At 48.5% G+C, this 21599-nt stretch overlaps 1 protein-coding gene and 1 long non-coding RNA gene across 3 annotated transcripts in view; one reads left to right on the top strand and one right to left on the bottom strand.

Moving 5' to 3' along the window:
• LOC125499712 overlaps nucleotides 1-21599 on the bottom strand; it is a 113458-nt gene that overhangs the window by 12863 nt on the left and 78996 nt on the right. For both annotated transcript variants that reach the window (XR_007276679.1, XR_007276680.1), the window contains one exon: nucleotides 1077-1273. This is a non-coding gene — a long non-coding RNA (uncharacterized LOC125499712). The remainder of the gene's footprint in view (nucleotides 1-1076; nucleotides 1274-21599) is intronic.
• LOC105692968 (fibroblast growth factor 18) overlaps nucleotides 1-21599 on the top strand; it is a 91334-nt gene that overhangs the window by 8956 nt on the left and 60779 nt on the right. The gene's annotated exons all lie outside the window — the stretch shown is intronic.

The following is a 21599-nucleotide window of genomic DNA, read 5'->3' as shown; positions in this document are numbered from 1 at the left end:
CAACACTAGATGGATGAAGCGACGTTCACGATGCCCCCGTCATCCGCGAACGAGTTTTACGAATCGAGATTTGTGATCGGACCCCGTTTAGAGCGAATGAATATCTCTTAGATTAGGCGTCGGACGGGACCGCGGGCTGCACCGGCGGAATGTCATTGCCGTAGAGAAAAATTAATAAAAATAAAAAATAAAAAAATAAAAAATAACATAAATAGGAATATTCAAATTAATATCAATAATTATGTCCTCGAGTTTCGTAAGGCGGCAGCCAGCTAGCTTGGGAACACGTTTTCACCTGTATGCCGCTGCTGCCGTTGCTGCTGCCGATGCTGACGACGCTGCCTCCACAATCATCCGCGCGTGACTCGAAAACTTACGATCTTTCGAACCTCCGCTCGTACGCGCACGATACGATACACCTACGTCTACGTCCGTCGCGGGTATATTTGTAAGTTTGATACATCGAGAGGATTCACGCGTACGTACGATAATATGAGTTACCCCCCTCGGCACTCGCGCAGAACCGGGTGGCCGATGCTCCCTCTTTTTCCTTAAATCTCTTGTTTTTTTTGTTTTTGATTTATCTATTTATTTTGTTGGTGCGTTGTATTTTTAAATTTTCACGTTCGTGTCAACGTGATCTCTAAACATTCTCGGTGCTCGCTCGTCGTAGCGCGTGTCGATGGAATAGCAAAAACTGTTTGCGTAGACACTACCGCGATGTTGCTGCGTAAATAAACGGCGTCCTTCTGCGGGGGCGTGAAAAATACGCCCGAGAGGGGGGGAGTTTTTTTTATCAAACCGGTCTTCGAGGAGGTCCTGCAGCGGTTTCGGTATATCCGCGCGACTCTGTGATAATTCTTGGCAATATTTGCACCGCGATCGATTCCGCAGCCGTACAAGAAACTACCTAGTCACGTCAAACACGAAAATTTAACGACCGTTTCGTACGGAAAGCGTGCGAAATGTATATTCAACGGTGGGGTTCGATGGCCTTTGAGACGACCGGGATTCGACGGAGTTTAAAATTGACGAGGAAGGGAAAAAGGAGAAAAAAAATAAAAAAATATACGTACAATCCTCCCGCATCCTACGTCGCGTCCTCATCCCCGCGTTTATATAGGTATGCGTACCCTCTTCTCCGACAATGGGGCAGTTCATCGTAACCCCGTGATGGCCGAAAACAAAGGGTGACAGAGAGTCCCTTCTGCCGGTTATTAAACGGGGGGTGCCGCGTCACACCCGTCACACGTTATTCCCCGACTATTTTATCCTGAATAAAAAAAAAAACGAAATTGAAAGAAAAAAATATCACGTTTGCGTAGACTGATCCGTTTTAACGAGCTTATCCAAAAAGTATGAAACTTGTATAAGCAGAGTTTCGATTGGATTTGTTTTAAAATGATCGTACGCGGGTCCGAAGCGGATAAAAGCGCACTAATGCACCAAGACGAACTCGCTGTCTGCAGCGGTCCGGGAGTTTCAGCTCGTAAACTACTGGCTTTCGGTAATAGAGATAGGGGATTGTAAACACGAGAAAGTTACGAGACCGAGTAGCGTTATCTACTAGAAAGGATTCGAAGATCGAATAACGCTGAAACGAGACTGGCGGCGAAGTCGACGTTCCCGAACGTGACGCTATCTTCGTATTTCCCCTCACCGAAATTTCACGCCGCTGTGATCCTCGGGCGCTGAATTTTTTGGAAACGCATCAACGCCGAGAGAAGAAAAGTAAATGCGTAATTTTCGCCGTTTTCAAATCGGCGAAGCCGGTAGAACCGGAATCAAGGTTCTCGGTGGATGGTGTTGAATTTCAGACGAAGGGACTTCGTCGGGGGACGCCCACGACGCGAGCGGGGCGACGTCGTCATATTCTTCCCTTGCACCGACGTCCTCGTTCTCGTTCTACGAGCCGAACTCTCGCCGGCCCCTCCCCACCATCCTCCGCGAGTAATGGATATCGCTGGATATCCGGTTACAGGAGCGCTTCTGCCGAGACAGGACTACCGAATCCCGAATTCGTGTCTCGACGCCCAGGAAGACGAGCGCAGCGGTTCTCCGGGTGTCGGGATCACTTAATCGGACCATCCGATCTGGACCGCACCGCCACCGTCGCGCCGAACTCGCTTGACCTCCGAGCCACCGCGAAAAGGATCCTCTCAATTCGTGGCTCGAATGCGATTCGTTATCGTCTATTCGGAATGTACGAGAGTCTCGGTGCAGAGCGATCGATTTTGTACGCGGTGTGGAAATTATTATCCCAGAAGAACACGACGGATGAGACTTCCCACCGTTGACGCCTCTCTCTTTTTTTTTTCCCCCCCGTCGATTGCGGAAATACAAAGCAGGAAAGCGTTCGAATCGTTTTAGATCTTCGAAAGATTGTCGGGAAAGGCGGCGCGCGCGCGCCTTAGAGAAACGCTAGTTCCCACGTGCGTCGATCAATCGTACGCGCACCCATCAGCTGAAGAGAAAAATCGATCCTCGAGAGCCAAGAGTGCATAAATTAACGCCGCCTACCTCGGCTTAATTAATTTAACACTCGAAATCGTCAAATCAGGCGAGAGAGCCGCCGACAAAAACCAAACGAATAACTCCCAGTGGTCGTAGCGCACGTCACGCCTTCGCCGAATGATTCTTAATCCTGAATCAAGACCTTTGTACCACCGGATTATCGATTCTCACTTTTGCTTATCTACGAGACGAAGAGGAATTTCTACTACCGATCAACCGCTGCACCCTCATAGGAGGATTCGAACTCCACTCGGCGATCAAAGTGGCGAATCGATACGGTGCAGAGTCAACGGTAGAAGAGTGACCATATTTATGTGAATCCTAACGAGAACTTAACGCCTCCTTAACGAGTCGAAGGTAAACCCGGCCGTTCGCCTTGGGGCTGTAAGTCGGCGTTATTTACGTTGACTTTTCGCGAGCACGTTTAAATAGAGTTTAAACGAAACGGCCGGACAATTAAGTTAGTCTGTCAGCGTGGAGGGATTATGACCGCGATACCATCGGCACGCTCGTAAACGTAACCAGAAAAGAGACGGAGCTTTTTTTTTTCATTCATTTTATTTCTTTCTCTTCCGTACATCTTACGTATGTATACATAGGTATAAAAGGAGCGAGGATCTCAGGCACGTGCATCGAGCTCTACGTGCCAACACCCCGGTTGAAATATTATTATCGATTCGCTTCAACGCCCCGTTTCGCACCCCGTCACCTTGTTATCCTCGCTGCTCTCACTCGGCACCAACTAAATGCCAACGATCATCGCATGTGATTTTCATTAAACAAATTATCGTTATTTAAGGAGGCGTCGTAATAAATCGCCGGAGCTATTCAATTACGCGATCCTTCGCCTCATCTTCGTCGGTGTGCGTGCTACAATTAGAAAATATCGAAGTGAATTCCTCGGTAAAATTGGACGCGGAAGGCGCAGGAAAAAGCCCCGAGGCCTAGGAGGGGCGGCCTGAGGTACCTACTTGCCTATGCCTCGGAAAGGTGACGGTGGGAGACACGATCCGGGCTCTTATATTCTAGCTGGCGTTAGTTAATAAATTTCCTATACGCCCGAGTGAACTCAGCTGAATTCGGAGCTGAATGGAGTTTGATCACAGAGCGAGGAAGCGCTGTTCGGACGGCGTGTCCCATCCATCGGAGATAACTATCGCAATAATGCCCCGAAGGAGGTCGTAATTTTAGCTACTAAAAATGACCATTCACTTTTCGACTAAAATATTGCTTACTTACTCACGGAATGTTCCTTTTGTCTGTCCTTATTTTTTGATATTCATCTTTTTATTGCTTATTAATTTAGTGCCCGAGCACGTCTCGTCCTCGTCAGCAACTCTGCGCGGCCCACGAGATTTCGTTTCACGTCAATCGGTATATATGGCTACGTATCTAGGTATACATATGTACGTGTGTCCATGTACCAAACTTTTGTACGGGTCGTTAAACGATTTCTCTCCGATGATGTCGGAATGAAATGCAGAGCGAGAGGATAAGGAGACCATCCGATTCCAAATAGAGCCATTGGACAAAAGTCGACAATGTTGTCCGACAATTTGTTACAATTAGATTGAGATCGGCTTCGACGATAGCGGGATCGACCGAGTGACATAAGCTTGCAAGCTCCAACCGAGAGGACGCCCGTACGAGACTCACCGTTCAATTTACCGCGGGATCAAGTTTTTCCAAATGTTCATCTCGGCGTTAATCGTGTTGCCGCGTAACGGCCGCTCACCTCACCTCACCTATAACCCGGTCGCACGAAGTCGTCCGACCGGGGAGACCGGGGGATCCTCCGTATGCCGTGAGAAAGACCCATAGAATTCCCGTAAAGTAACCCCCGTACAACCACTCGAGCTGGACTCGGAGTGAAATTTCCCCCTTACGACTTTTACCGACTCGTTTCTCGTTGTGAGATTCGACTCCCGCGTCCGGTACCGCGCCCGCGCTGCAGAAGCTTCAATAAATTCTTGATAAGAACGCGTTTCGTCTCGCGGGCGACTCGCTACAATGCCCCTCGGGAGCCACGACGCTTGTCCACATACATCAAAGTCCTCTCTTCGGGCGCATATATTTCTTCTCGATTCTCTCAACTCACTGACCTTTTCCCGGTGCCGACTGGCGCTTATTTACTCTACCGGTTCTCTATGCACCGCGCGCGTCTGCCATAGGTGATTGATTTTATCCCGGTATCAAAACACTCGCCCCCTAGCCCCAGGAATATCCATCCATCCTCCGCGGCTGCACGAACTTTCATTTGACTTCCTCGTTAAATCATCATTCCCACTTGTCCTCGGATCTCATTCGCTCCGCTGCTCCCCGTGCGCTCTCACACTTTTTTATTTTTCCCCCTCCTCTCTCTCCCGTCTCCCTTCGGTATGCAAATCGTGCGACGTCGATAGGGCGTCCGAGTCCTCAGAAAAAAAAAAGAAAAAAAAAGGGACGTCATCGGTTACCGATGTAAAAAGGATAAGGCGAACGAAGTTTGCGACATTAGAGAGACCCCGACGGGGTGGACGTCCTGTGATTCTCGCGACCGAAACCCCATTCAAGAAGACACGAAAACGGGATGAGGAGGAACGCCGCGAGGAGGGGTGAGACGTTTACAGAGTTGCTCGGCGCATTTGTCCTGAAAATTCCATCGATCGGAATGTCCGATACAAGCCGGTGGTGAACGCGATGCATTCGCTGGCTGCCAAACTGGTCGTGCGCCACACGAACGTCTCGGGGAATCCTCGACCCCTCCTCTCCTCCCTTCGATCCCGAATGCCCCCGTCATCCCCGGGTACCGAAACGTTCGTTCGAAACGAGCGAATGATTTTACTCGCGTCACCGCGACGCTGCGCTCGTGCGATTCGATTCAACTGACAATGAATTCCGACGACCGTAGGAAGCCGACTTTCTCAAGTTTCGTATCTAATCGACTTTGAAAGTAGTAAATTAAGTAAGTGGCTCCGGTACGGGCGACCTTAACTTGACTTGACAATGTCCAAGCTAGGGACCCCGGCTATAACTCAGGTGTTTATAAATGCAGACAGGTAATTAAGAAGGCGCTGATTAGGAACACAGAAATGCAATTGCAATTAAAAAAGTGGTGTGGTGTCCGTAATCGAAAGTTGAGTCAAGTACGAGTTAAGATAGAGTCCGTTCCCGCGATGTTTTCTGTTTACCTCTTGACCTCTTCGCCTTTATTTTATTTATTAGATGCGCGTACACCGCAACGCGCGCGGCCATATAATAACAGGGAATTACACTTTAAAGCGTCCCTATGACGCCGCGGCGCTCTCTCTGTCTCTCCCGCCTCTTAAAATGCCTCCCTTCGATTTCTCGGATGCTGCTGCAGCACCGGCCGTTCAAAGCTAACCATTTCTCTCCTGTCCCAGCGACGAAACACGAAACGTAAAACGCGAAACACGCGCCGCCTATCGAAACCATACGACAGACCAGCTCTCACCTACCTCCAAAAATCTCCGCGAAGCTGAGCGCGATACTCCCGGCGAAATTGAGAAAAAAATGAACAAGAATGGGAATCGTAAATGAAATCCGCTGTATTCAACATTATCGGTTTTGTGAAGATGGGAAAAAAAGAAAAAAGGGAACGAGGAACGCGTGGAATTCTACGAAACTCGTGTCCGGAAAGAATTTCCAAATGCCCGAACTTGGGGTGCGGATTCTCATGCGAGGCAAGTTGCGGGTGAGTCCGGTGGAGTGTCAGTCATGGATTTGGGCGGGCGTGCGTATAATAAGTATAAAGCGTTGTTCCCAGTCTCGGTCTTCTCTTCCTCTTCGCGGTCGGAGCGGCGTGCGTCTTGTTCATCACGCCAGTTGCGAGTCGACACTTCGTTCACGAGCTGTGAAATTTAATTCAAAGTTACAAAACTCTCGAAGCTGACACCTTGCTCTCTTTTTGATTTTTTTTTTGATTTTTTTGCTGCCGGAGGCACCGACTTTGGCGTTTCGGCGTCGAGGAGCATCTCGGAGGTGGAAACGCGCCCTTGGCGACGACGACCGCGACGACGACGACGACGACGACGACAACCGGGACAGGCGAGCTCGAGCGCAGCCTACGGCGTTGGTTATAAAGGCGCATAAAACACTTCCGAAACAACAAATTAAATTTCACCCCACATCTTCTGGTCCCGGTTATAATAATTTCGTGAGCGTCCGAAAGAATCCAGCGCATCCTTTGCGCTCCATCCCCGCGTACGTACGAAACGAAGAACGGGGAATTTCTCGACTCTGACCTCTTCACCCCGGCGCGGGCGGCCCCAACGAGCGAGCGTTGCGAACTCTGAGGCGGCTGTATACGAGAACGATTCGCCGGCTAACCGCTCGGAGTCTGCGAATTAAATTGAAATTTATAATAAGAATTTCATTATCTCTACCTGATCTGAGTGAGCCGAAGCTCTCCTTGTTATTTCTCTAACGTAGAAAACACACGAGTTACACGCGCCCGAGACGAGTCCCGCGTTCTTTGACAAGTAATAAATAAACAGGGGCATAAATAAACGAAAGAAACTAGCGCGAGGAATCTTCTTCGGGTTTAGGATTCCCTCCTACCTCCTCTCTTTCCCAATTTCTCCTTACACTTCTCGCTCTCTCTCTCTCTATAGCTCTCTATAGCTCTCCCTCCCTCTCCCTCTTTCTTTTTGGGCGTCTTCTCGACTCGTCCTCGCGGTGCAACGAGCGTTCGTGCATGGCGTGTGAACGTTCGCCCACGCATTCGATGGTTCCGAGAGTGCGATCCCCGGACACATCTCGGTAATGTGATCTTATTCAATTAGTGGCTCTGTCCTTACTACGGCTTACACCGAAAAAAAGCAACACCCGTCCCATTCCCAACTTCTCGATTCTCCATCCCCTTGGAAAGCGAGTCCTCGCTTCGGTCGTTTCGAGCGCGTTCGAGCTCTACCGATCTCCCGAAAATTACCGATCGAATAACGTAAGGAAAATATTCCTCCCCGAAGTGAACCGCGTCCGCGGCACGTGAACCAAAATCCACACGATGCGCGGAGATCTCTCGGAGCGCGTGATCGATGCGGAGGCGATAACGTCGTAGCCCTAATGCCGTCATGCCGGACGGTTATGAGACACCGTGTATATTTCCGAGACACGGCGTGGACAGGACCTGGACAGGAGTGAGCCTTGTTCGGACATCGTCGCGGTATCGTACCGCCCGCTATTAATCACACCGCGATGACGTCCTCGAGGGCAGGTTCTCACGCGTTCGATTTATTCAATTTATCGACGCCATCCAGTCGGTATACCGCGCTGACTTCTCCTTATCACCCACGCCGCTCTGACCTAGGCCCCGTCTCTGAGTTATTGTCTCGGCGGATTGTACGAGGGGAAAAAAAAATTCCCACCGATCGTCACACGTCCCACAATCTGCCGTCAAAGCGATCGGGAGAACGGAGTTTTCTCTGTTCGGCTGGCTTCCGTTGAAAATTTACGTTGAAACTACCGTGAAAAAATTCCGAGTGAATCCGAAGAAGCGTATGATCGGTGCGAGGACGTTATCGTCTCGCTTCCCGGTGGCATCGTTATCCCAGATCTCCTCGGAGGGAGTGGCGCGGATGATCTCGCGGGCCCTGACCTCGCCCAATTCACTCTGTCAGCACTCTCGTTCACATCAAACTTAATCGGCGTAACCATCGAGGAGCATATCGGCCTCCGCTCCAAATTATAGACCGCGGGTAGAAGCCCACCGTCGACCGAATGACTCGAAACAACGAGCGATCTCGCCGGCTGCCGGCGTCACCTGGCAAAGAGATCCGAACGAGCCGCCCCACTTGTCCGCGATTATAAACAGGGAGGGGAACAAAAGCATTTCCCGCGTATGCGACACCGTTGGTGACCAAACGTTCGATCTTCCCGGGTCGTCCGATCGTCCTATCTTTCGGGATCGTCGACGAGGATTTTTCGCGGTAGTTTCAATACAGACACATCGACGGGGGCAACGGTTGCCCTTGGCTGATTTGGCGTCGATTTTATACGCTTATGATTTACGACGGCAGCGACCGCGATGCTCCGATAGAGCTGAGCTCGGGGATACGGACCTCCCGGGTTCCGAGTAACGACGCTAAGACCTCGAAGTAGAAGTCTCATGGACCATTTGTTCGTTAGTCGTAAAAGAAAAATCGGTCCGAGGATCACACGAGTAGTCGGTGTATCGAACTGACTCCCCATAGAGTGAACGAGTGTTCGTAAGCCGAGCGGTGCACCGGGCGGGTACATAAATGATACGTTTTTACTGCTATGTCCGCAGGACACCTCGACCCGGACACCTCCGTTCCATTCGATCCCCGAGCTCGGCTCTGAGCTGCCGGGCGACCAGCCCCCCCGCGAGATCCCCCGCGAAACCTACGGGGGAGCGAACTGATATACGCCATCGTAAACAGGTGAAATTGTGGCACAAGAATCCTCTGATGGCTCTATTAAGACCGTATTTCGTTTTCCCAGCTGAACCAGCTTTCTATCCTTTTTCTCAACCCGTCCAAGTCGGTACCCTCGTCTCTTTTTGTCGTACGTTCGAGTCGCGGCCAGTCCCTATATTTCGCTCCGACGCGACGGACGGGGGGCTCGCCGCGACTAGAGTCCGCGTTTAAATCAATCACGACCGCGCATTCCCCTGAAATTATAGTCGCCTGAAATGAGGAGGCGCTCGCATTTCGCGCCGCTGGCCGCAACGTGCCCCCACTCGTGTCAATGGGACGTCGAGGGCTTGAGTAATGCTTCCTAATAATCGTGGGGCATGCGGCCCGACGTCAGCGGCTCCTCAATCAGCTCGTAGCCTCCCTTTATCCGGAGACGTCGAGCGCCGCAAGAAGATGTCTCCGTTTTCTTTCGCCCGCCCACGACACGTGCGTGAAAAGCCGAGAGTCTCAGCGTCGCGAACTAAAAACACGACCACGGTGTATTATCGTAAGTAATTCGCCGACGGTTTTCTTGTCACCTTCTAGAGGCGATAAACGGAACTCGACTTCTCTCAGCTCGCACAGCGGAGGCAAGAAAACGGGGTGCGAAGAAATCCACGCGAATACGATGCACCGCGTTGACCCAGTTCTCGGGGGGGGGGAGGAGGGAGGGATCTGGATTAGATTCGGCGAAAAAACTTATAAAAAGTCCGGGGGAGTTTAGCGTAACTGAAATTCTGGAATAGCGGCTCGTCCGTTTCGTCGGTAGTCGTGAAATAGACATGCTCCGTGATTATCGGTGTTGAGAGGCAAAGGGCCGACGAGATCTAGGAACGTCGGGCGTTGCGTCACTCGTCACGGACACTTGAGAGGAGAGCGCGCGAGAAGTCCGCCGACATAAATTGCGCAGTTATCGGGCATCGCCGCATAATAGACGGACTAACGAAGTACGCGTAATTCGAGCTATAAGTGTATAAAAGTGAGAAAGAAGAAGAGTAGACCACAGAGAAGGACGTTCCTCGGCGTAACTACGGCGCTAAAAGATTCGAGGTATGTATATTCGGTATCTACTATCGCTCTTACGCTCCTATCTAAATGTGTCGTTCTATCTCGAAGAACTCTCCTATATACCACTAAAGATTGGTCGGGTCGACCCGCCCGTGACCTCTTAACCTCCGCGGTGCTCTGCCCGCCACCGCTACTTTTTATACTATCTCTGACTCATCGACTAAATTAATTTTTAAACGGGGCGATTAACCGAACGAACCTCCCGTCAAACGTGGCTCGTAACTCACCCCCCTTCCCCCCCCCACTCCCTCCCCTCCTCCATCCCTCCCAAAAAAAAAAAAAGGAAAAAGGAACAAGAAGCGTGAAGACTCATCGATATTATCAATGATCTTCGCGTGAATGTTCGAGGCGCCGGGTCTATTCAACCCCCAAGGCGTACGGTCGTCTTGTTAACAACACCCTTCAACGCCTGTGATGACCACCCTTTCGTCCCTTGAATAGCTTATTATACCTCGATGATTCCTACGGTCGCGCTATCGCCGGGGCCCTTTCAACTTTTTATTAGTTGTATTTCATAGCTGGTCTTCTTGCGGGGTGTGTAGCGCGCTGGGCCGACGTGGGTATTCATATGCTAAGGCAGAGGAGACCCGGGGTTGCGCGTAGGACGGATCTCATTATATTCCGGCGAGGTGTTCAAACCCCCCTAAAAATCCCTGCCATCCTCTCTCCATTAGCCCCCGTTTCTCCTCTCGATGCGTTAAACATCCCGGTTGGGCACCTCTGACCCCCCCTCCTGTTAACATATGCCAACAACCCTATAAAAATTCAATCCAACCACTCTTAAAAATAATAATACCGGGTCGTTCGCTCTTCCTCGATGCCCGCGTATATATATATGTATGTATGTATACCTACTTTTGTTACCTACCCGATAGGCGCGTGTGAGTGAAACTCTATGTAAATGTGCACGGACGATGTCGTGTCAGTGTATATCCCCGTACCTATATACCTGCCCGCGCTTTTTCCCAGCGTATCCGTGTCGAGTGAAAATTCTCGTGCCTGAGTACGGCGGTTTTCTTATGGCGAGGATCATCGGGTTGTTTGGTTGTAACTGCCGCGTCTACGACCAATTAATACCAAATCATTTGTCGGAAGAATAATTAAATTTAATAAGCGGTCGCTCCTCCCCGGGCAGCGATTAGATACCCTGCAGATGCTCGCTCCGTAAAAAGCGATCTGGCCTAGCTACAAAACTGAATAAAAAAAATGCCGAGAAAATTAGTAACGACGATTTCAAATCGGATTTAAATTCCGAAAATATCGAACGACACCGTGTCGCATGGCTCAACCTGCGGGTATAATGTGCCTGTGCCTAACCACAGGGAATCCAGCTCCGTCGCTGGTAATCCTCGCGTTCGTTCGGGTTAACACCGCAAACAAATCGGATGCTGGATAAACGCAAACTGTTAACAGAACCAATCGTCTGGCGTTAATAATGCACGATATTAAGTATTTAAGTGCACCACTTAATGCCGCCGCCGCCGCCGCTCGTACTGCAGCTAATGCGTGGGAGTTGAAAGTTGAAATGTGGTATACCTGTGTATACGTTTTTACGATTTTTTTTTAAATCTCGAAATACATCGCCATTAATTTTTAGGACGGTTATTAAATTGCAGATTAATTGTAAGGGCTATGCAGCATTCCCACTTTCGTTCCGAGTTTATTTTCGTCTCACAATATTTTCATACAAAGTCGATGTCCGTTCGAATCCCGAAACGCGATATGAAACTCGAGAAACGAGATGTACAGCTGGGTGGTATTTCTGTCGTTTGTGAATTTGCTTGTTTCCGGACACTTTTTGATTTCAAAAATAAAAATCCGTCGACCAGCGATCGGGATATCACAATTTTTTCACTTTGAACCAGATCATTTTGATAGATCAATTCAGTTAACATATCGAGATTCCTGTGCTGGATATACACATCGGAATAGTCATTCGAACAATATTGATTTCTGGACCTAAAGTCGAAAAAAATCAAAGGCTGTAAAATCTGAATAAAAAACTGAGAATGCTAAAATAGTCACGGCTCTTATAGCTTGAGATTCGATGCTCTTCTAGGCGTCGTTATGATCGCGCAGGTTGCGTGGTATCGTGATTATTTCTACAAGAGAAAGCTTAAAGATTCAATCAGAGAATCGATGAAATTTATTCAGAAACTCTAAGCGAGCGTATGTAATCAGGAGTTTGCCACGGTAAGCTACGGTGTCGTTGTCGGATGTGTCAACGAGTGCCGCTGCTGCCCACCTCTTCTCTTCTCTTCTTTTCTCATCTCATCTCATCTCATCTCATCTCGTCTCGTCTCGTCGCCTCGCGTCGTTTCACCGGCAGGCGTGTGCCAAGAAACGATGAAGAGATCGCGGCTTCATTGAAATCCGATCCGATCGGCGATCACCGATCATCGTTCCTCAGCTTTATCCCCACCTTTCATATTCTCATGCTGCACGCTTATGGATCGACAAACTGAGCAAGTCTTTCTACGAGTTGACAAAACTCTCCATGTCCAGAACTTTTCTCTCAATTCTTGAAAATGAGTTTATTTCCACTATTTTAACACCCGTGAATTTCGAAATGGGTCCAGAATCAATGAAGCATAAGATGGGTGTGAATTGAACTAGGATTCCATTGAGATATCTTCAATTTTGAACATTTCAGATCGACAAGTTGACGATAACTCGATCAATTTTATAGATAGATCATTGGATTTTTTCAATTTTTGACCAAAAATTTTTATTTTTTAGAATCAATCATATGACACTTTTCGTATGTATTTTGACCTCAGGATTCCGAATCTGAAAGAAAAATTGATCTATCTCTAAAATTGACCGAGTTATCGCCAATTTTCGGCTTTTTGGGGTCAAAAATAGAAAATTGATTTTTTAGTCTATCTTGATGTATTTTGAGCTCAGGAATCCGAATCCGGAAGAAAAATTGATCTATCTGCAAAAATGACCGAGTTATCCCCATTTTTTCGCATTTTGTAGCGTAAATTTGAGGATATCTCGAAGGGAAAAAATCGTAGCTCAATTTGGACAACGGATTCGTGTTCCTGAGGTCAAAATACATAAGAAAAGTGCCATACGATCAATTTTGAAAAATAAAAATTTTTGGTCAAAATTTGAAAAAATCGTAAGGGGTACCCCTTGGAAAAATCTCAAAATTTGGCCAAAAATTTTTATTTTTTAAAATTGATCGTATGGCACTATCCATATGTATTTTGACCTCAGGAACACGAATCCGTTGTCCAAATTAAGCTACGATTTTTTCCCTTCGAGATATTTCAATTTTTCTGCTCTGAAAAGTGAAAAATCGGCGATAACTCGATCAATTTTTTAAATAGACCACTTTGACTTGTGAATTTGGATTCCTGAGATCAAAATACATAAGAATAGCATATAAAAAAAAATATTTTTTTTTGACCGAAAATTGAAAAATTTTCAAGGGGTACCCCTTTGGATTTTTTCGATTTTTAGGCCGAAAATGAAGTATTTTTAAAATCGATCATATAATGCTTCTCTAATGTATTTTGACCCCAGGAACACGAATCCGTCGGTCAAATTGAGCAACGAATTTTTCTCATCGAGATATCCTTGATTTTTCACTCTTCAGACCGATAAATTGGCGATAAGTCGATCAATTTCGTAGATAGTTCAATTCAACTTTCAAATATGGAGTCCCGAGATTGAAATATCATGGAAAACCCCAAGAAAATGTTGATTTCAGGCCCCAATTTTGGGAAAAATCTTAGCCTACAAGATTCGTGATTTTGTGGCTTGGCAATTTCGCATTCAATCATTCATTTATCGGCCGAAATGAGGAGAAAAATAATTGACAAAAATTCTGTTCTTGATCAGTGAGCACGTGAGGCGGTTCGATTAATCTCGAAAAAGTAGTAAATATTTGAGTACGCGAGGGATCGAAACCGACCTCAGCAAAAGGCAAGCCGACAAGGTATTTCATACTACGTGTACGGACGCCCGGTAATAAGGTATCGTGCCGTATTGTGGCGCCAAAATGTTTACAATCTGCTGGAGCGAAGGCCGCAGAATCCCATGCGAAAGAGCCGAGCCACGCCAGCTTTCTCGCAGAGATACGAAGGGGAGGGGGTTCGAACCCCCCGAGGAAACGGGGGAGAAGAGCGGTTAGTTATGGCGTTGGTGGTAAGAAAAAATAAACGAAGAGAGAAGGTAAATGGAGATAAAAAACTAATTTTACATAGCCAACCGAAGCACTCGATTTCTCTGTTCGGATGCGAACCGCGGGTCTTCCAGGTACTTTATTTTTCTTCTCCGAGTTTAAATCTGCAATAGAGAAGGTTAATTGGATGTTCAGCTTCTTGATTTTCAAATTGTTGGGTCAAGGATCTTTCGCTTATGAAACAAATTGAGCGATTTAGTTGCGTGGCGTTTACTTTTCGATTGGTCGGTGCCTTTGGAGTTTCGTAGGCCGAGATGCCGGGGTCGTGAGGTTCACGTAGGCGGGACGCGAGGTCCCTGGAATCACCTTTTTAAGGGCCGAATAACCCGCGGAGGAAGAAGAATAAGACAGCTCTTAAATATAGTATTTCTGCGCGGTGCGGGGCAGGGTGGCAAAAATAAACCATCGCGAAGCCTACCCCGTCACTGATCTCCAAATCTATGACGAAGAAGCGAAGAACCCTTCAGACTGCGCTCAACGTTTCTCCTTTATTTTCATTATTCTAGGTAAAACAATAACCTCGAGATAAACCCCTCGTTTTATTTGGTAGCCACCCAACTACGCCCTCGGAGGGATCAAGCGCTAGGAAATATCGTACCTACTGGTCTAGTCGCCCCGAGGCCTTGAACGTTGCAACGATTGGCAAAAAAGATTGAAACGAGACCCGCCCATCCGTCTGCCTTCTAACTTCAGATGCCAAAGGTCCGCTCTTCGAGTCTGACCATTTTTGACGGAGGGAGAAAAATTTCTTTGGACAGAGCGGGGGGTTCTCCGGAAATTATAGCACCTCGAGGTGCCACCGCGTAATGATTACCTTTTACCTCCGGTGTCTCCGAACTAATTTTGATTAATACCAATTTAGACCATTTTACCAGGAATAAAAGGCTCGAAATTAGCGTCGAGCCGGTTGCTCCTGGATAACGGGGGACCGAAGGCGCCATCGAGTGATCGTCTTCCTTTTTTCGGTGTTTTGGAGATTTTTTCGTCGTGGTTTTATATAGTAATTAGGATATATTCGCGGCCCACCGGGACGGCGGTAATGCTGAGGGCTACGTCTCTATTATATCGCGAATTAAGTTGAGGTAATCATAACGTTTACCTCGGCCCGTGAGACCGGGTAATGATCGTTTAGCAGCAGCCGGTCGGACGATCGGCCGTTGCAGTCGAGTCGAGTCTCTTTTAATACTTAATAGTCAGTTTTCATCGAAGCGGGTCCCGGTTGCTCCAGAGGTCAAGACTTTCCTAAATAAAACGAAAAGAAAGAAAGAAAGGCGAGGTGCGGCGCCACGGGGTGCAGCTGCCATCGCCGCGGAGCTCGCGTACTCAAATAATTTTTATACAACACTATACGGCTGATTGAAAATAAATAAAATAAAAATCACCCGAGGCGCAGCGAAAGATCATCCGCACAATTTACAAGCGACGATGTAAAATAAAATTTTACCATTCGGCAAAGAGGATCGCCGCTCGTGTACAATTTGTATACCTATATAAAAATTGAAAATTGTCCGTTACAGCGGAGTCCGTCGATGTTCGAAAGGTGCGAGCCGCAAATAGCTGACCATTACGATCGTAATATACGCACACTGTTAGTGACGAGACATTCACGTGAACTGCATCGACTTCTACACAGACAATGAGGTGGTGGACCAGAAATAATGAAACCCCTACCTCTCTCCGTATCTGGCGTTCCGCAGGCAGGCGGGGACCTTCGACGAGTCAGTGGTTCTCGCCCGGGTTCCTTCGATGCTTTGCGAATACATTTTTATCGTGAGAAAAAAATCACATCGGCTTTGAGAACCGGTGCAACCCTTTACGCCGTACAAATGACTGATCGACCGGCATATGGCAGTCGGTTTTGCATATTTATGAGGTTAACGCTGAGTAGGGTCCTGTGCGATGTGCACGCCGACCGCACCGTCTAATAGAAACCCCATCGCCCGAGCTATCAACTCCTGTCAAACCGTTTACCGATCCGATCCGTTCGGACTATTTATTTGCGGAGCTGTTTGTTTGCTTCGTTCTATGGAAAAGTATAAGCATTCGATTTATTTTCACGATCGAGTCGCGCCGGAGCACCGTAACGCGTGAATAAGTGCACGCCATGTGGCTGCGGGAGTCCCGATGTGCGAGTATCGTTGTGTACATATCTGGTTCGGGCATTCCGGGGAGCGGGTGAAGAGGAAAAAGGGGGCTGCGGGACCAATCGATCAGAAGGAGCTCGACGCGACTGCAAGAGGAACGGAATAGAAGAGGAACGGCGCATCTCGAACATCCGAAATTGGTTTCGTCGAAAACAAACAAATAACTCCCGATTTCGTCCAGAGGAACGGAAAGATCCTTCTTCCTCTGTTACGCGAGAGTCAGAAACGGCGGCGTTCGGACTCTTGCGGTGTATAAAGGAGCGAGTCCGGCGGAGGGTGGAGGATGGAGGGTGGAGGCGCGACGGCGCAATAAAGCTCGGAGATCGAAAGAGTGAAAAAGCTCGGTGTCCGCGTCGGTATCGGTGTCCGTGGCTGGTACTCGCGGATGTTGCTCGACTACTGTGCGCAATAAACCGATGCCCGGTGGTGCTCCTGCGTCGCTGCGAAGCGGTTGCTATCTTGTTAGAGGGCGGGGGAAGGTCGTGTAATATACCGAGGCATCGGCATCACTACCTGAAAGCCAGCTTCTTCACCTGCAGCGGAGATCAAACGCGGGAGAGAAGGAGAACCGGAGGAAAGAGGAGGGCGGGAGGGAGGGAAGAAGGAGGAGAGGCGCCATGCTCGGAGCGAGAACCACGCGCGTGAACGTCTTGTGTACTCGGTTATATAGCAATTTGTGGCACGCGAGATTTCTGTCAGCCTCAGGCCGGCAACCGACACGTGCCGGACATCCGGAGCACCGCAAAAAACACGAATTTAAATTTTTCAACCCAGTCGAGAACTCGACCCATACCTACTAGCCGAGACTGGTTTCGGAGCTAATTCCTTCGCGTCCTACGTGTATTCAAAAGACTCGCCGATCGCCGATTAATAAATCGATACTCCCAGTAGTAGCGTATCGATTAAAATCGGCATTCGAATATTACCGAATTTCGTTCTATTCTTTCGCTAACTATGTAAACTTGCAAATTATTCGACGAACTTGTTTCGTTCATTCCGTACGAAAACGATTTCAGTCGTTGATTAACGAAAAGTTCAAAGAAAAGTACCACCGAGTGTATACCTCTTTGGCGGCGCTTTCGCGGGTCCACCTTCGGGGTCTAAATTAACGAATTTATGTAGCCGGGCCCGCGAGTCCTGCCGTGCTTTTTTATGCTACAGGCTATGCGACGTCAGTTATTAGTTGGGTAAAGAGCAGGGGGTGGGTTTGACGCACGATTTAACCGGAGGCGGAGGCGGAGACGTGAGGGCTACCGCAAAGTCGGTTCTATTTTTGCGCGATTTTTTCGGTGCATAAATTCGGCGAGCCGCTTGTTAGCGAGTAAATGAGTGTAGCGCGGGGTACGTGAGACCGCATGGAATTCGTTCTAAGCCCGAGGGAAAATTTTCGTCTCTCCCTTCCGTCCGCGGGGGATCGGAGAACGTTTGTTCTTCGGTACGAAGAGAAGACGACGATGACGAGGGGAAGCCGACTACTCTCTCGGGTCCTCGGGGATCGGATTCAACCGTATATAACGTGTATATATACCGGGGAACGGTGATTGTTGCATACCTGAAGAGGAGGAGAGGAGGGAGAAAAGAAGAGGAGTAAGCAGGACCACCCACGAAGTCGGGCGAAGGTCCCTCCGGTTTCACGGAGTGAGTGAAAAACGGAACTTCTATGGGCGCAGGTCGTTGCATACATACATATACATACACATGTATATTTTCGTTCCCGCATTTTGTTGTCCTCGAAAAACTTTCTACGAGACAAACTCGGATTGAGGTGAAATTAAGCGTGCGCGAGGTGGAACTGGGAATCCCGTTAAATCGTAGGAGAAGATAAACGGGAGGATTATTACGAGGAGGCGATGAGCGTGTTCCGAGATGATGTCGATGTCGACGTCGATGTCGATGTTCGTGTTTATACGTTGCGCGCGGGTAGGTGTACGCATATACCTATACCTACATCCACGCTCTGCACGACGACGTCGTAGAGTCCGTTGCACATATATACGTGCGCCTATGGTAATAAATAATAATACCTGCTTCTAGTACCTTAACGACCCGTCAACGCCTGACGTATCAATCCTATTTTATCACGGGCTTATGACAATGGTGGATATTGACGACGCGGACCACCGTGCGGACGCGCACGCGATCTCAAAGACTCCGTAATACAAACTGCAATGTCATGCTCGAATCAAACGGCAGCACGGGCGATCGAAGATTTATTATCGAGTGCGTCGTACGCACGCGGCTACACGACCAGACGCACTCCATATCGGTGCATCGATATTTCGCCGATAGTTTACCGTGGTTCGACACACGGTAGCACGCGATCGTCGAATAATCGCTTTCGAATGCGACGAGAGGTGAAAACGAAACGAGATGAAAAACGGCCGATGTACCGTGAGCAATTTATTGTCCGATCGGACAAAGAGGATTTTCTTTATGGAGGTAAAATACAGCTGAATAAACTGTTCGGTATAGGCGGTCATTTAACTGCCCACGGCTGTCGACGAGTGTCACAATGTCCCTGTGTCGGTGGATTAACTCACGCCGCGGATACTACGTTTGACGGTGGCTAATTTAATCTGCTTAAGTCGATGAAATCCTTTCACAGCTCCTGATCCCGGTCATTCTCATTCTCGTTCGATCACCGGATTCCAGGTAAGCGATTATATTGAAACCACCCCGGCAACGTGGAGCACAACGAATCACCATGGAAGGATCAACGCCTTATTTGGACCCGGACTTCCGGCTCTCCGGACAAAACTGGAGGCGGTAATTCCGGGTAGAGCCGCGGCATATTCTCCGATTGATTTCGTTCGAAGAACTCTGGGAAAAGCTCCGGCTGTTTTGTAGGGCAATCAAGGAGTCGGAGTTCCCATTAAAACGGAACCAGTTCCCCTTTAAGATAGTTTAAGATAGTACAGAACGGGCCAAACTGCCTCCAGCATCGACTGGCGTTCCATTAGCAAAGACTTAGTGGCCAGTCCTCTCCCTGCAGGCAGTTTCGAAGGAGCGGTCCCAGCTCCGCATCTTCCTCCTGAACGGAGGGACAAATTGCGGTTCGGTATCGTGTCTGCTTTACAATTAAGATACGCCCGGGATCCTCGGCGCGCAGCTCTCCCATCTCCTCGCCACGAGGGAGTCTCGGAGTAAGTTCATTTCGTACAGAGTCGAATAAGGGACCTTCTCCGTACCCGTGAAAGAAACCAGAGAAACGGCCCCGGATATTTGTACCCGAAATCTCGCTATAATTATTACCGCGGAGATTTGCATTTTATATTTATCGACGACGAGCTTTTCGCCGCACTACGCCCGCCCCGATTGCTTCAATCGCTCCCACATTTTATTGCACCATCTACGTTTCTTTTGACACGTCACCGTAACGCGCTCGTTACGATATCGTTCCCGGTAAGACTGTGCGGCTCATTTCCGATGTTTACAGACGATGACTGATCGAACGTCAATTATCACGATCGATACTCGTGTAAGTTCGGTCAGTAGGTGGTTGAGATTTCTGGGACAAGAACGAGAAGAGATGGAGGTGGTTTTAACACGGAACCGTTTGTTTTGAATATCGAGTGACGGTGACACGGTGCTCGAGGATTCCGGAGGAGTTGTTCCCGTGACTCGAGTAAAAAGGTGCATTTATATCGTGCGTCGACGAACCCGCGCGTTTAGAGAACACGTATACGGTGTAACCGGTTCGTATTCTACGGTACGATCGATAATCGATATCAGAGAAGAGCTTAAATTTGTTTACAGTTTAGTAACCCAAATCGAAGCGGAAACTACGCGTCCCATCCCTCCTCGGTTTCACGTACGCCGCGCGCTTAGCCGCTCTCCGACGTCCCAACCCCTTTATCCGTGTTCTTCTATTTCTATTTCCCTCCGCCGAGTCTCGGCCCACTTTATTTTCCCCCGTTACGAAAAGAGAGAAGAGCGCGTAGAGTTTGTTGAACCATCGCGGTCGAGCGTCCCTTGCCGTGGCGGGTATTTATCAAACTATGAAACAAATTGGCAGACAGATCGCGAATACTCGTAAATACAACGGCGTTGGTCGCGTGTGCGGTGCAACTCGAGTCTCCCGAGTGTGTTTACATGAACGAAAACACTATATGCATCCCGTACGAACGAATACGCGCCCGTTAAACACACGAAGAGAGAAGATCGTTGGTGAGTGCGCCGCCTTCTCGACGCAACTCATTCCTGACTAATGTGTTGTGTTCGCTTCTGTCACGGCCCATGTACCTCGCGTTTGCTGAATTTTACAACTCGTATCTCAGCCCGATTTCGCGTTCTTTACGCTGCACTACCTACTCCACAAATAATATCCACCCACAGCCGTTCTACCGATATCCGGGCATCTCTTCCGAACCCTTTTTCTTATTCTTGTGTTCGGCAAACTTATCCCGTACACTTATCCTACGTATGTACCTACGACTCGCGCCCGGATTTCCACTTTCTTGCGAATCGCATGAACATTTTCGCTAAATGTTTCTTTTTCAATTTTTCCATCTTTCCATATCGAACGAAAACCTCCTAAGCTCTTCACCGGGGAGTTCCTCCCACCGGAGGACTCGATGCGATACAATTGCGGCGGAGGTATTCCCAGCGCTGTCATTTTTATTACAGTTCTAAAGTTTCCGAGCACTCAGCTGGAGCTGCAGGACGCCCGCCGCCCGCGCCTCTCGCCTTCCTCTTCCTGGAATAAACAAATTGAAAAATACAACGAGCAATTTTATCACCGCCATCAACTCGAATTCTTCAACGCTGCGTAGTACTTAAGGTATGCCAAACAAGGTGGGGATACAGCCGCGGCTAATGCGGTTTAAGTACGACGAAAGTATTCCGAACGCGCGAAATATCTTTCGTACAGATTCTCCTTATTTATTGCGCTTTACGCGATTATTGTGTTCGCGATCCGCGATTTCGTCAGAAAACGTCGAATTCGGGGCAGCCATCCTTCGATTTCTTACGCAACCGAAAGACCCGACGCGAGATCTCGCGGGGGGTTAACAACGCGGTGCGGAGAAATGAGTTTGCTTTTTTTCGAGGACCTCCCTTTCAACATCGACTCGAGGGGACTCGGTTAAAATAATATACAGCGTAGAAAGTCAAATATTTCCCTCGCTTCGGATATTAGCTAATTTCCAGTCATCCGATGGCTCCTAGTTTTCCCACTCCGACGTCGTATCGCGGGCTCCTTCGAGTCCGTCGGATTCTGAAAAACTTATTCTCTCCGCATTGTTCCGAAATTATTCGTCACGT

Source organism: Athalia rosae, chromosome 1 (assembly GCF_917208135.1).
Source record: "Athalia rosae chromosome 1, iyAthRosa1.1, whole genome shotgun sequence".
In the NCBI taxonomy this organism is placed as follows: domain Eukaryota; kingdom Metazoa; phylum Arthropoda; class Insecta; order Hymenoptera; family Athaliidae; genus Athalia; species Athalia rosae.
Note: the sequence above shows the minus strand (reverse complement) of the source record. Positions and strands in the feature narration are given on the sequence as shown.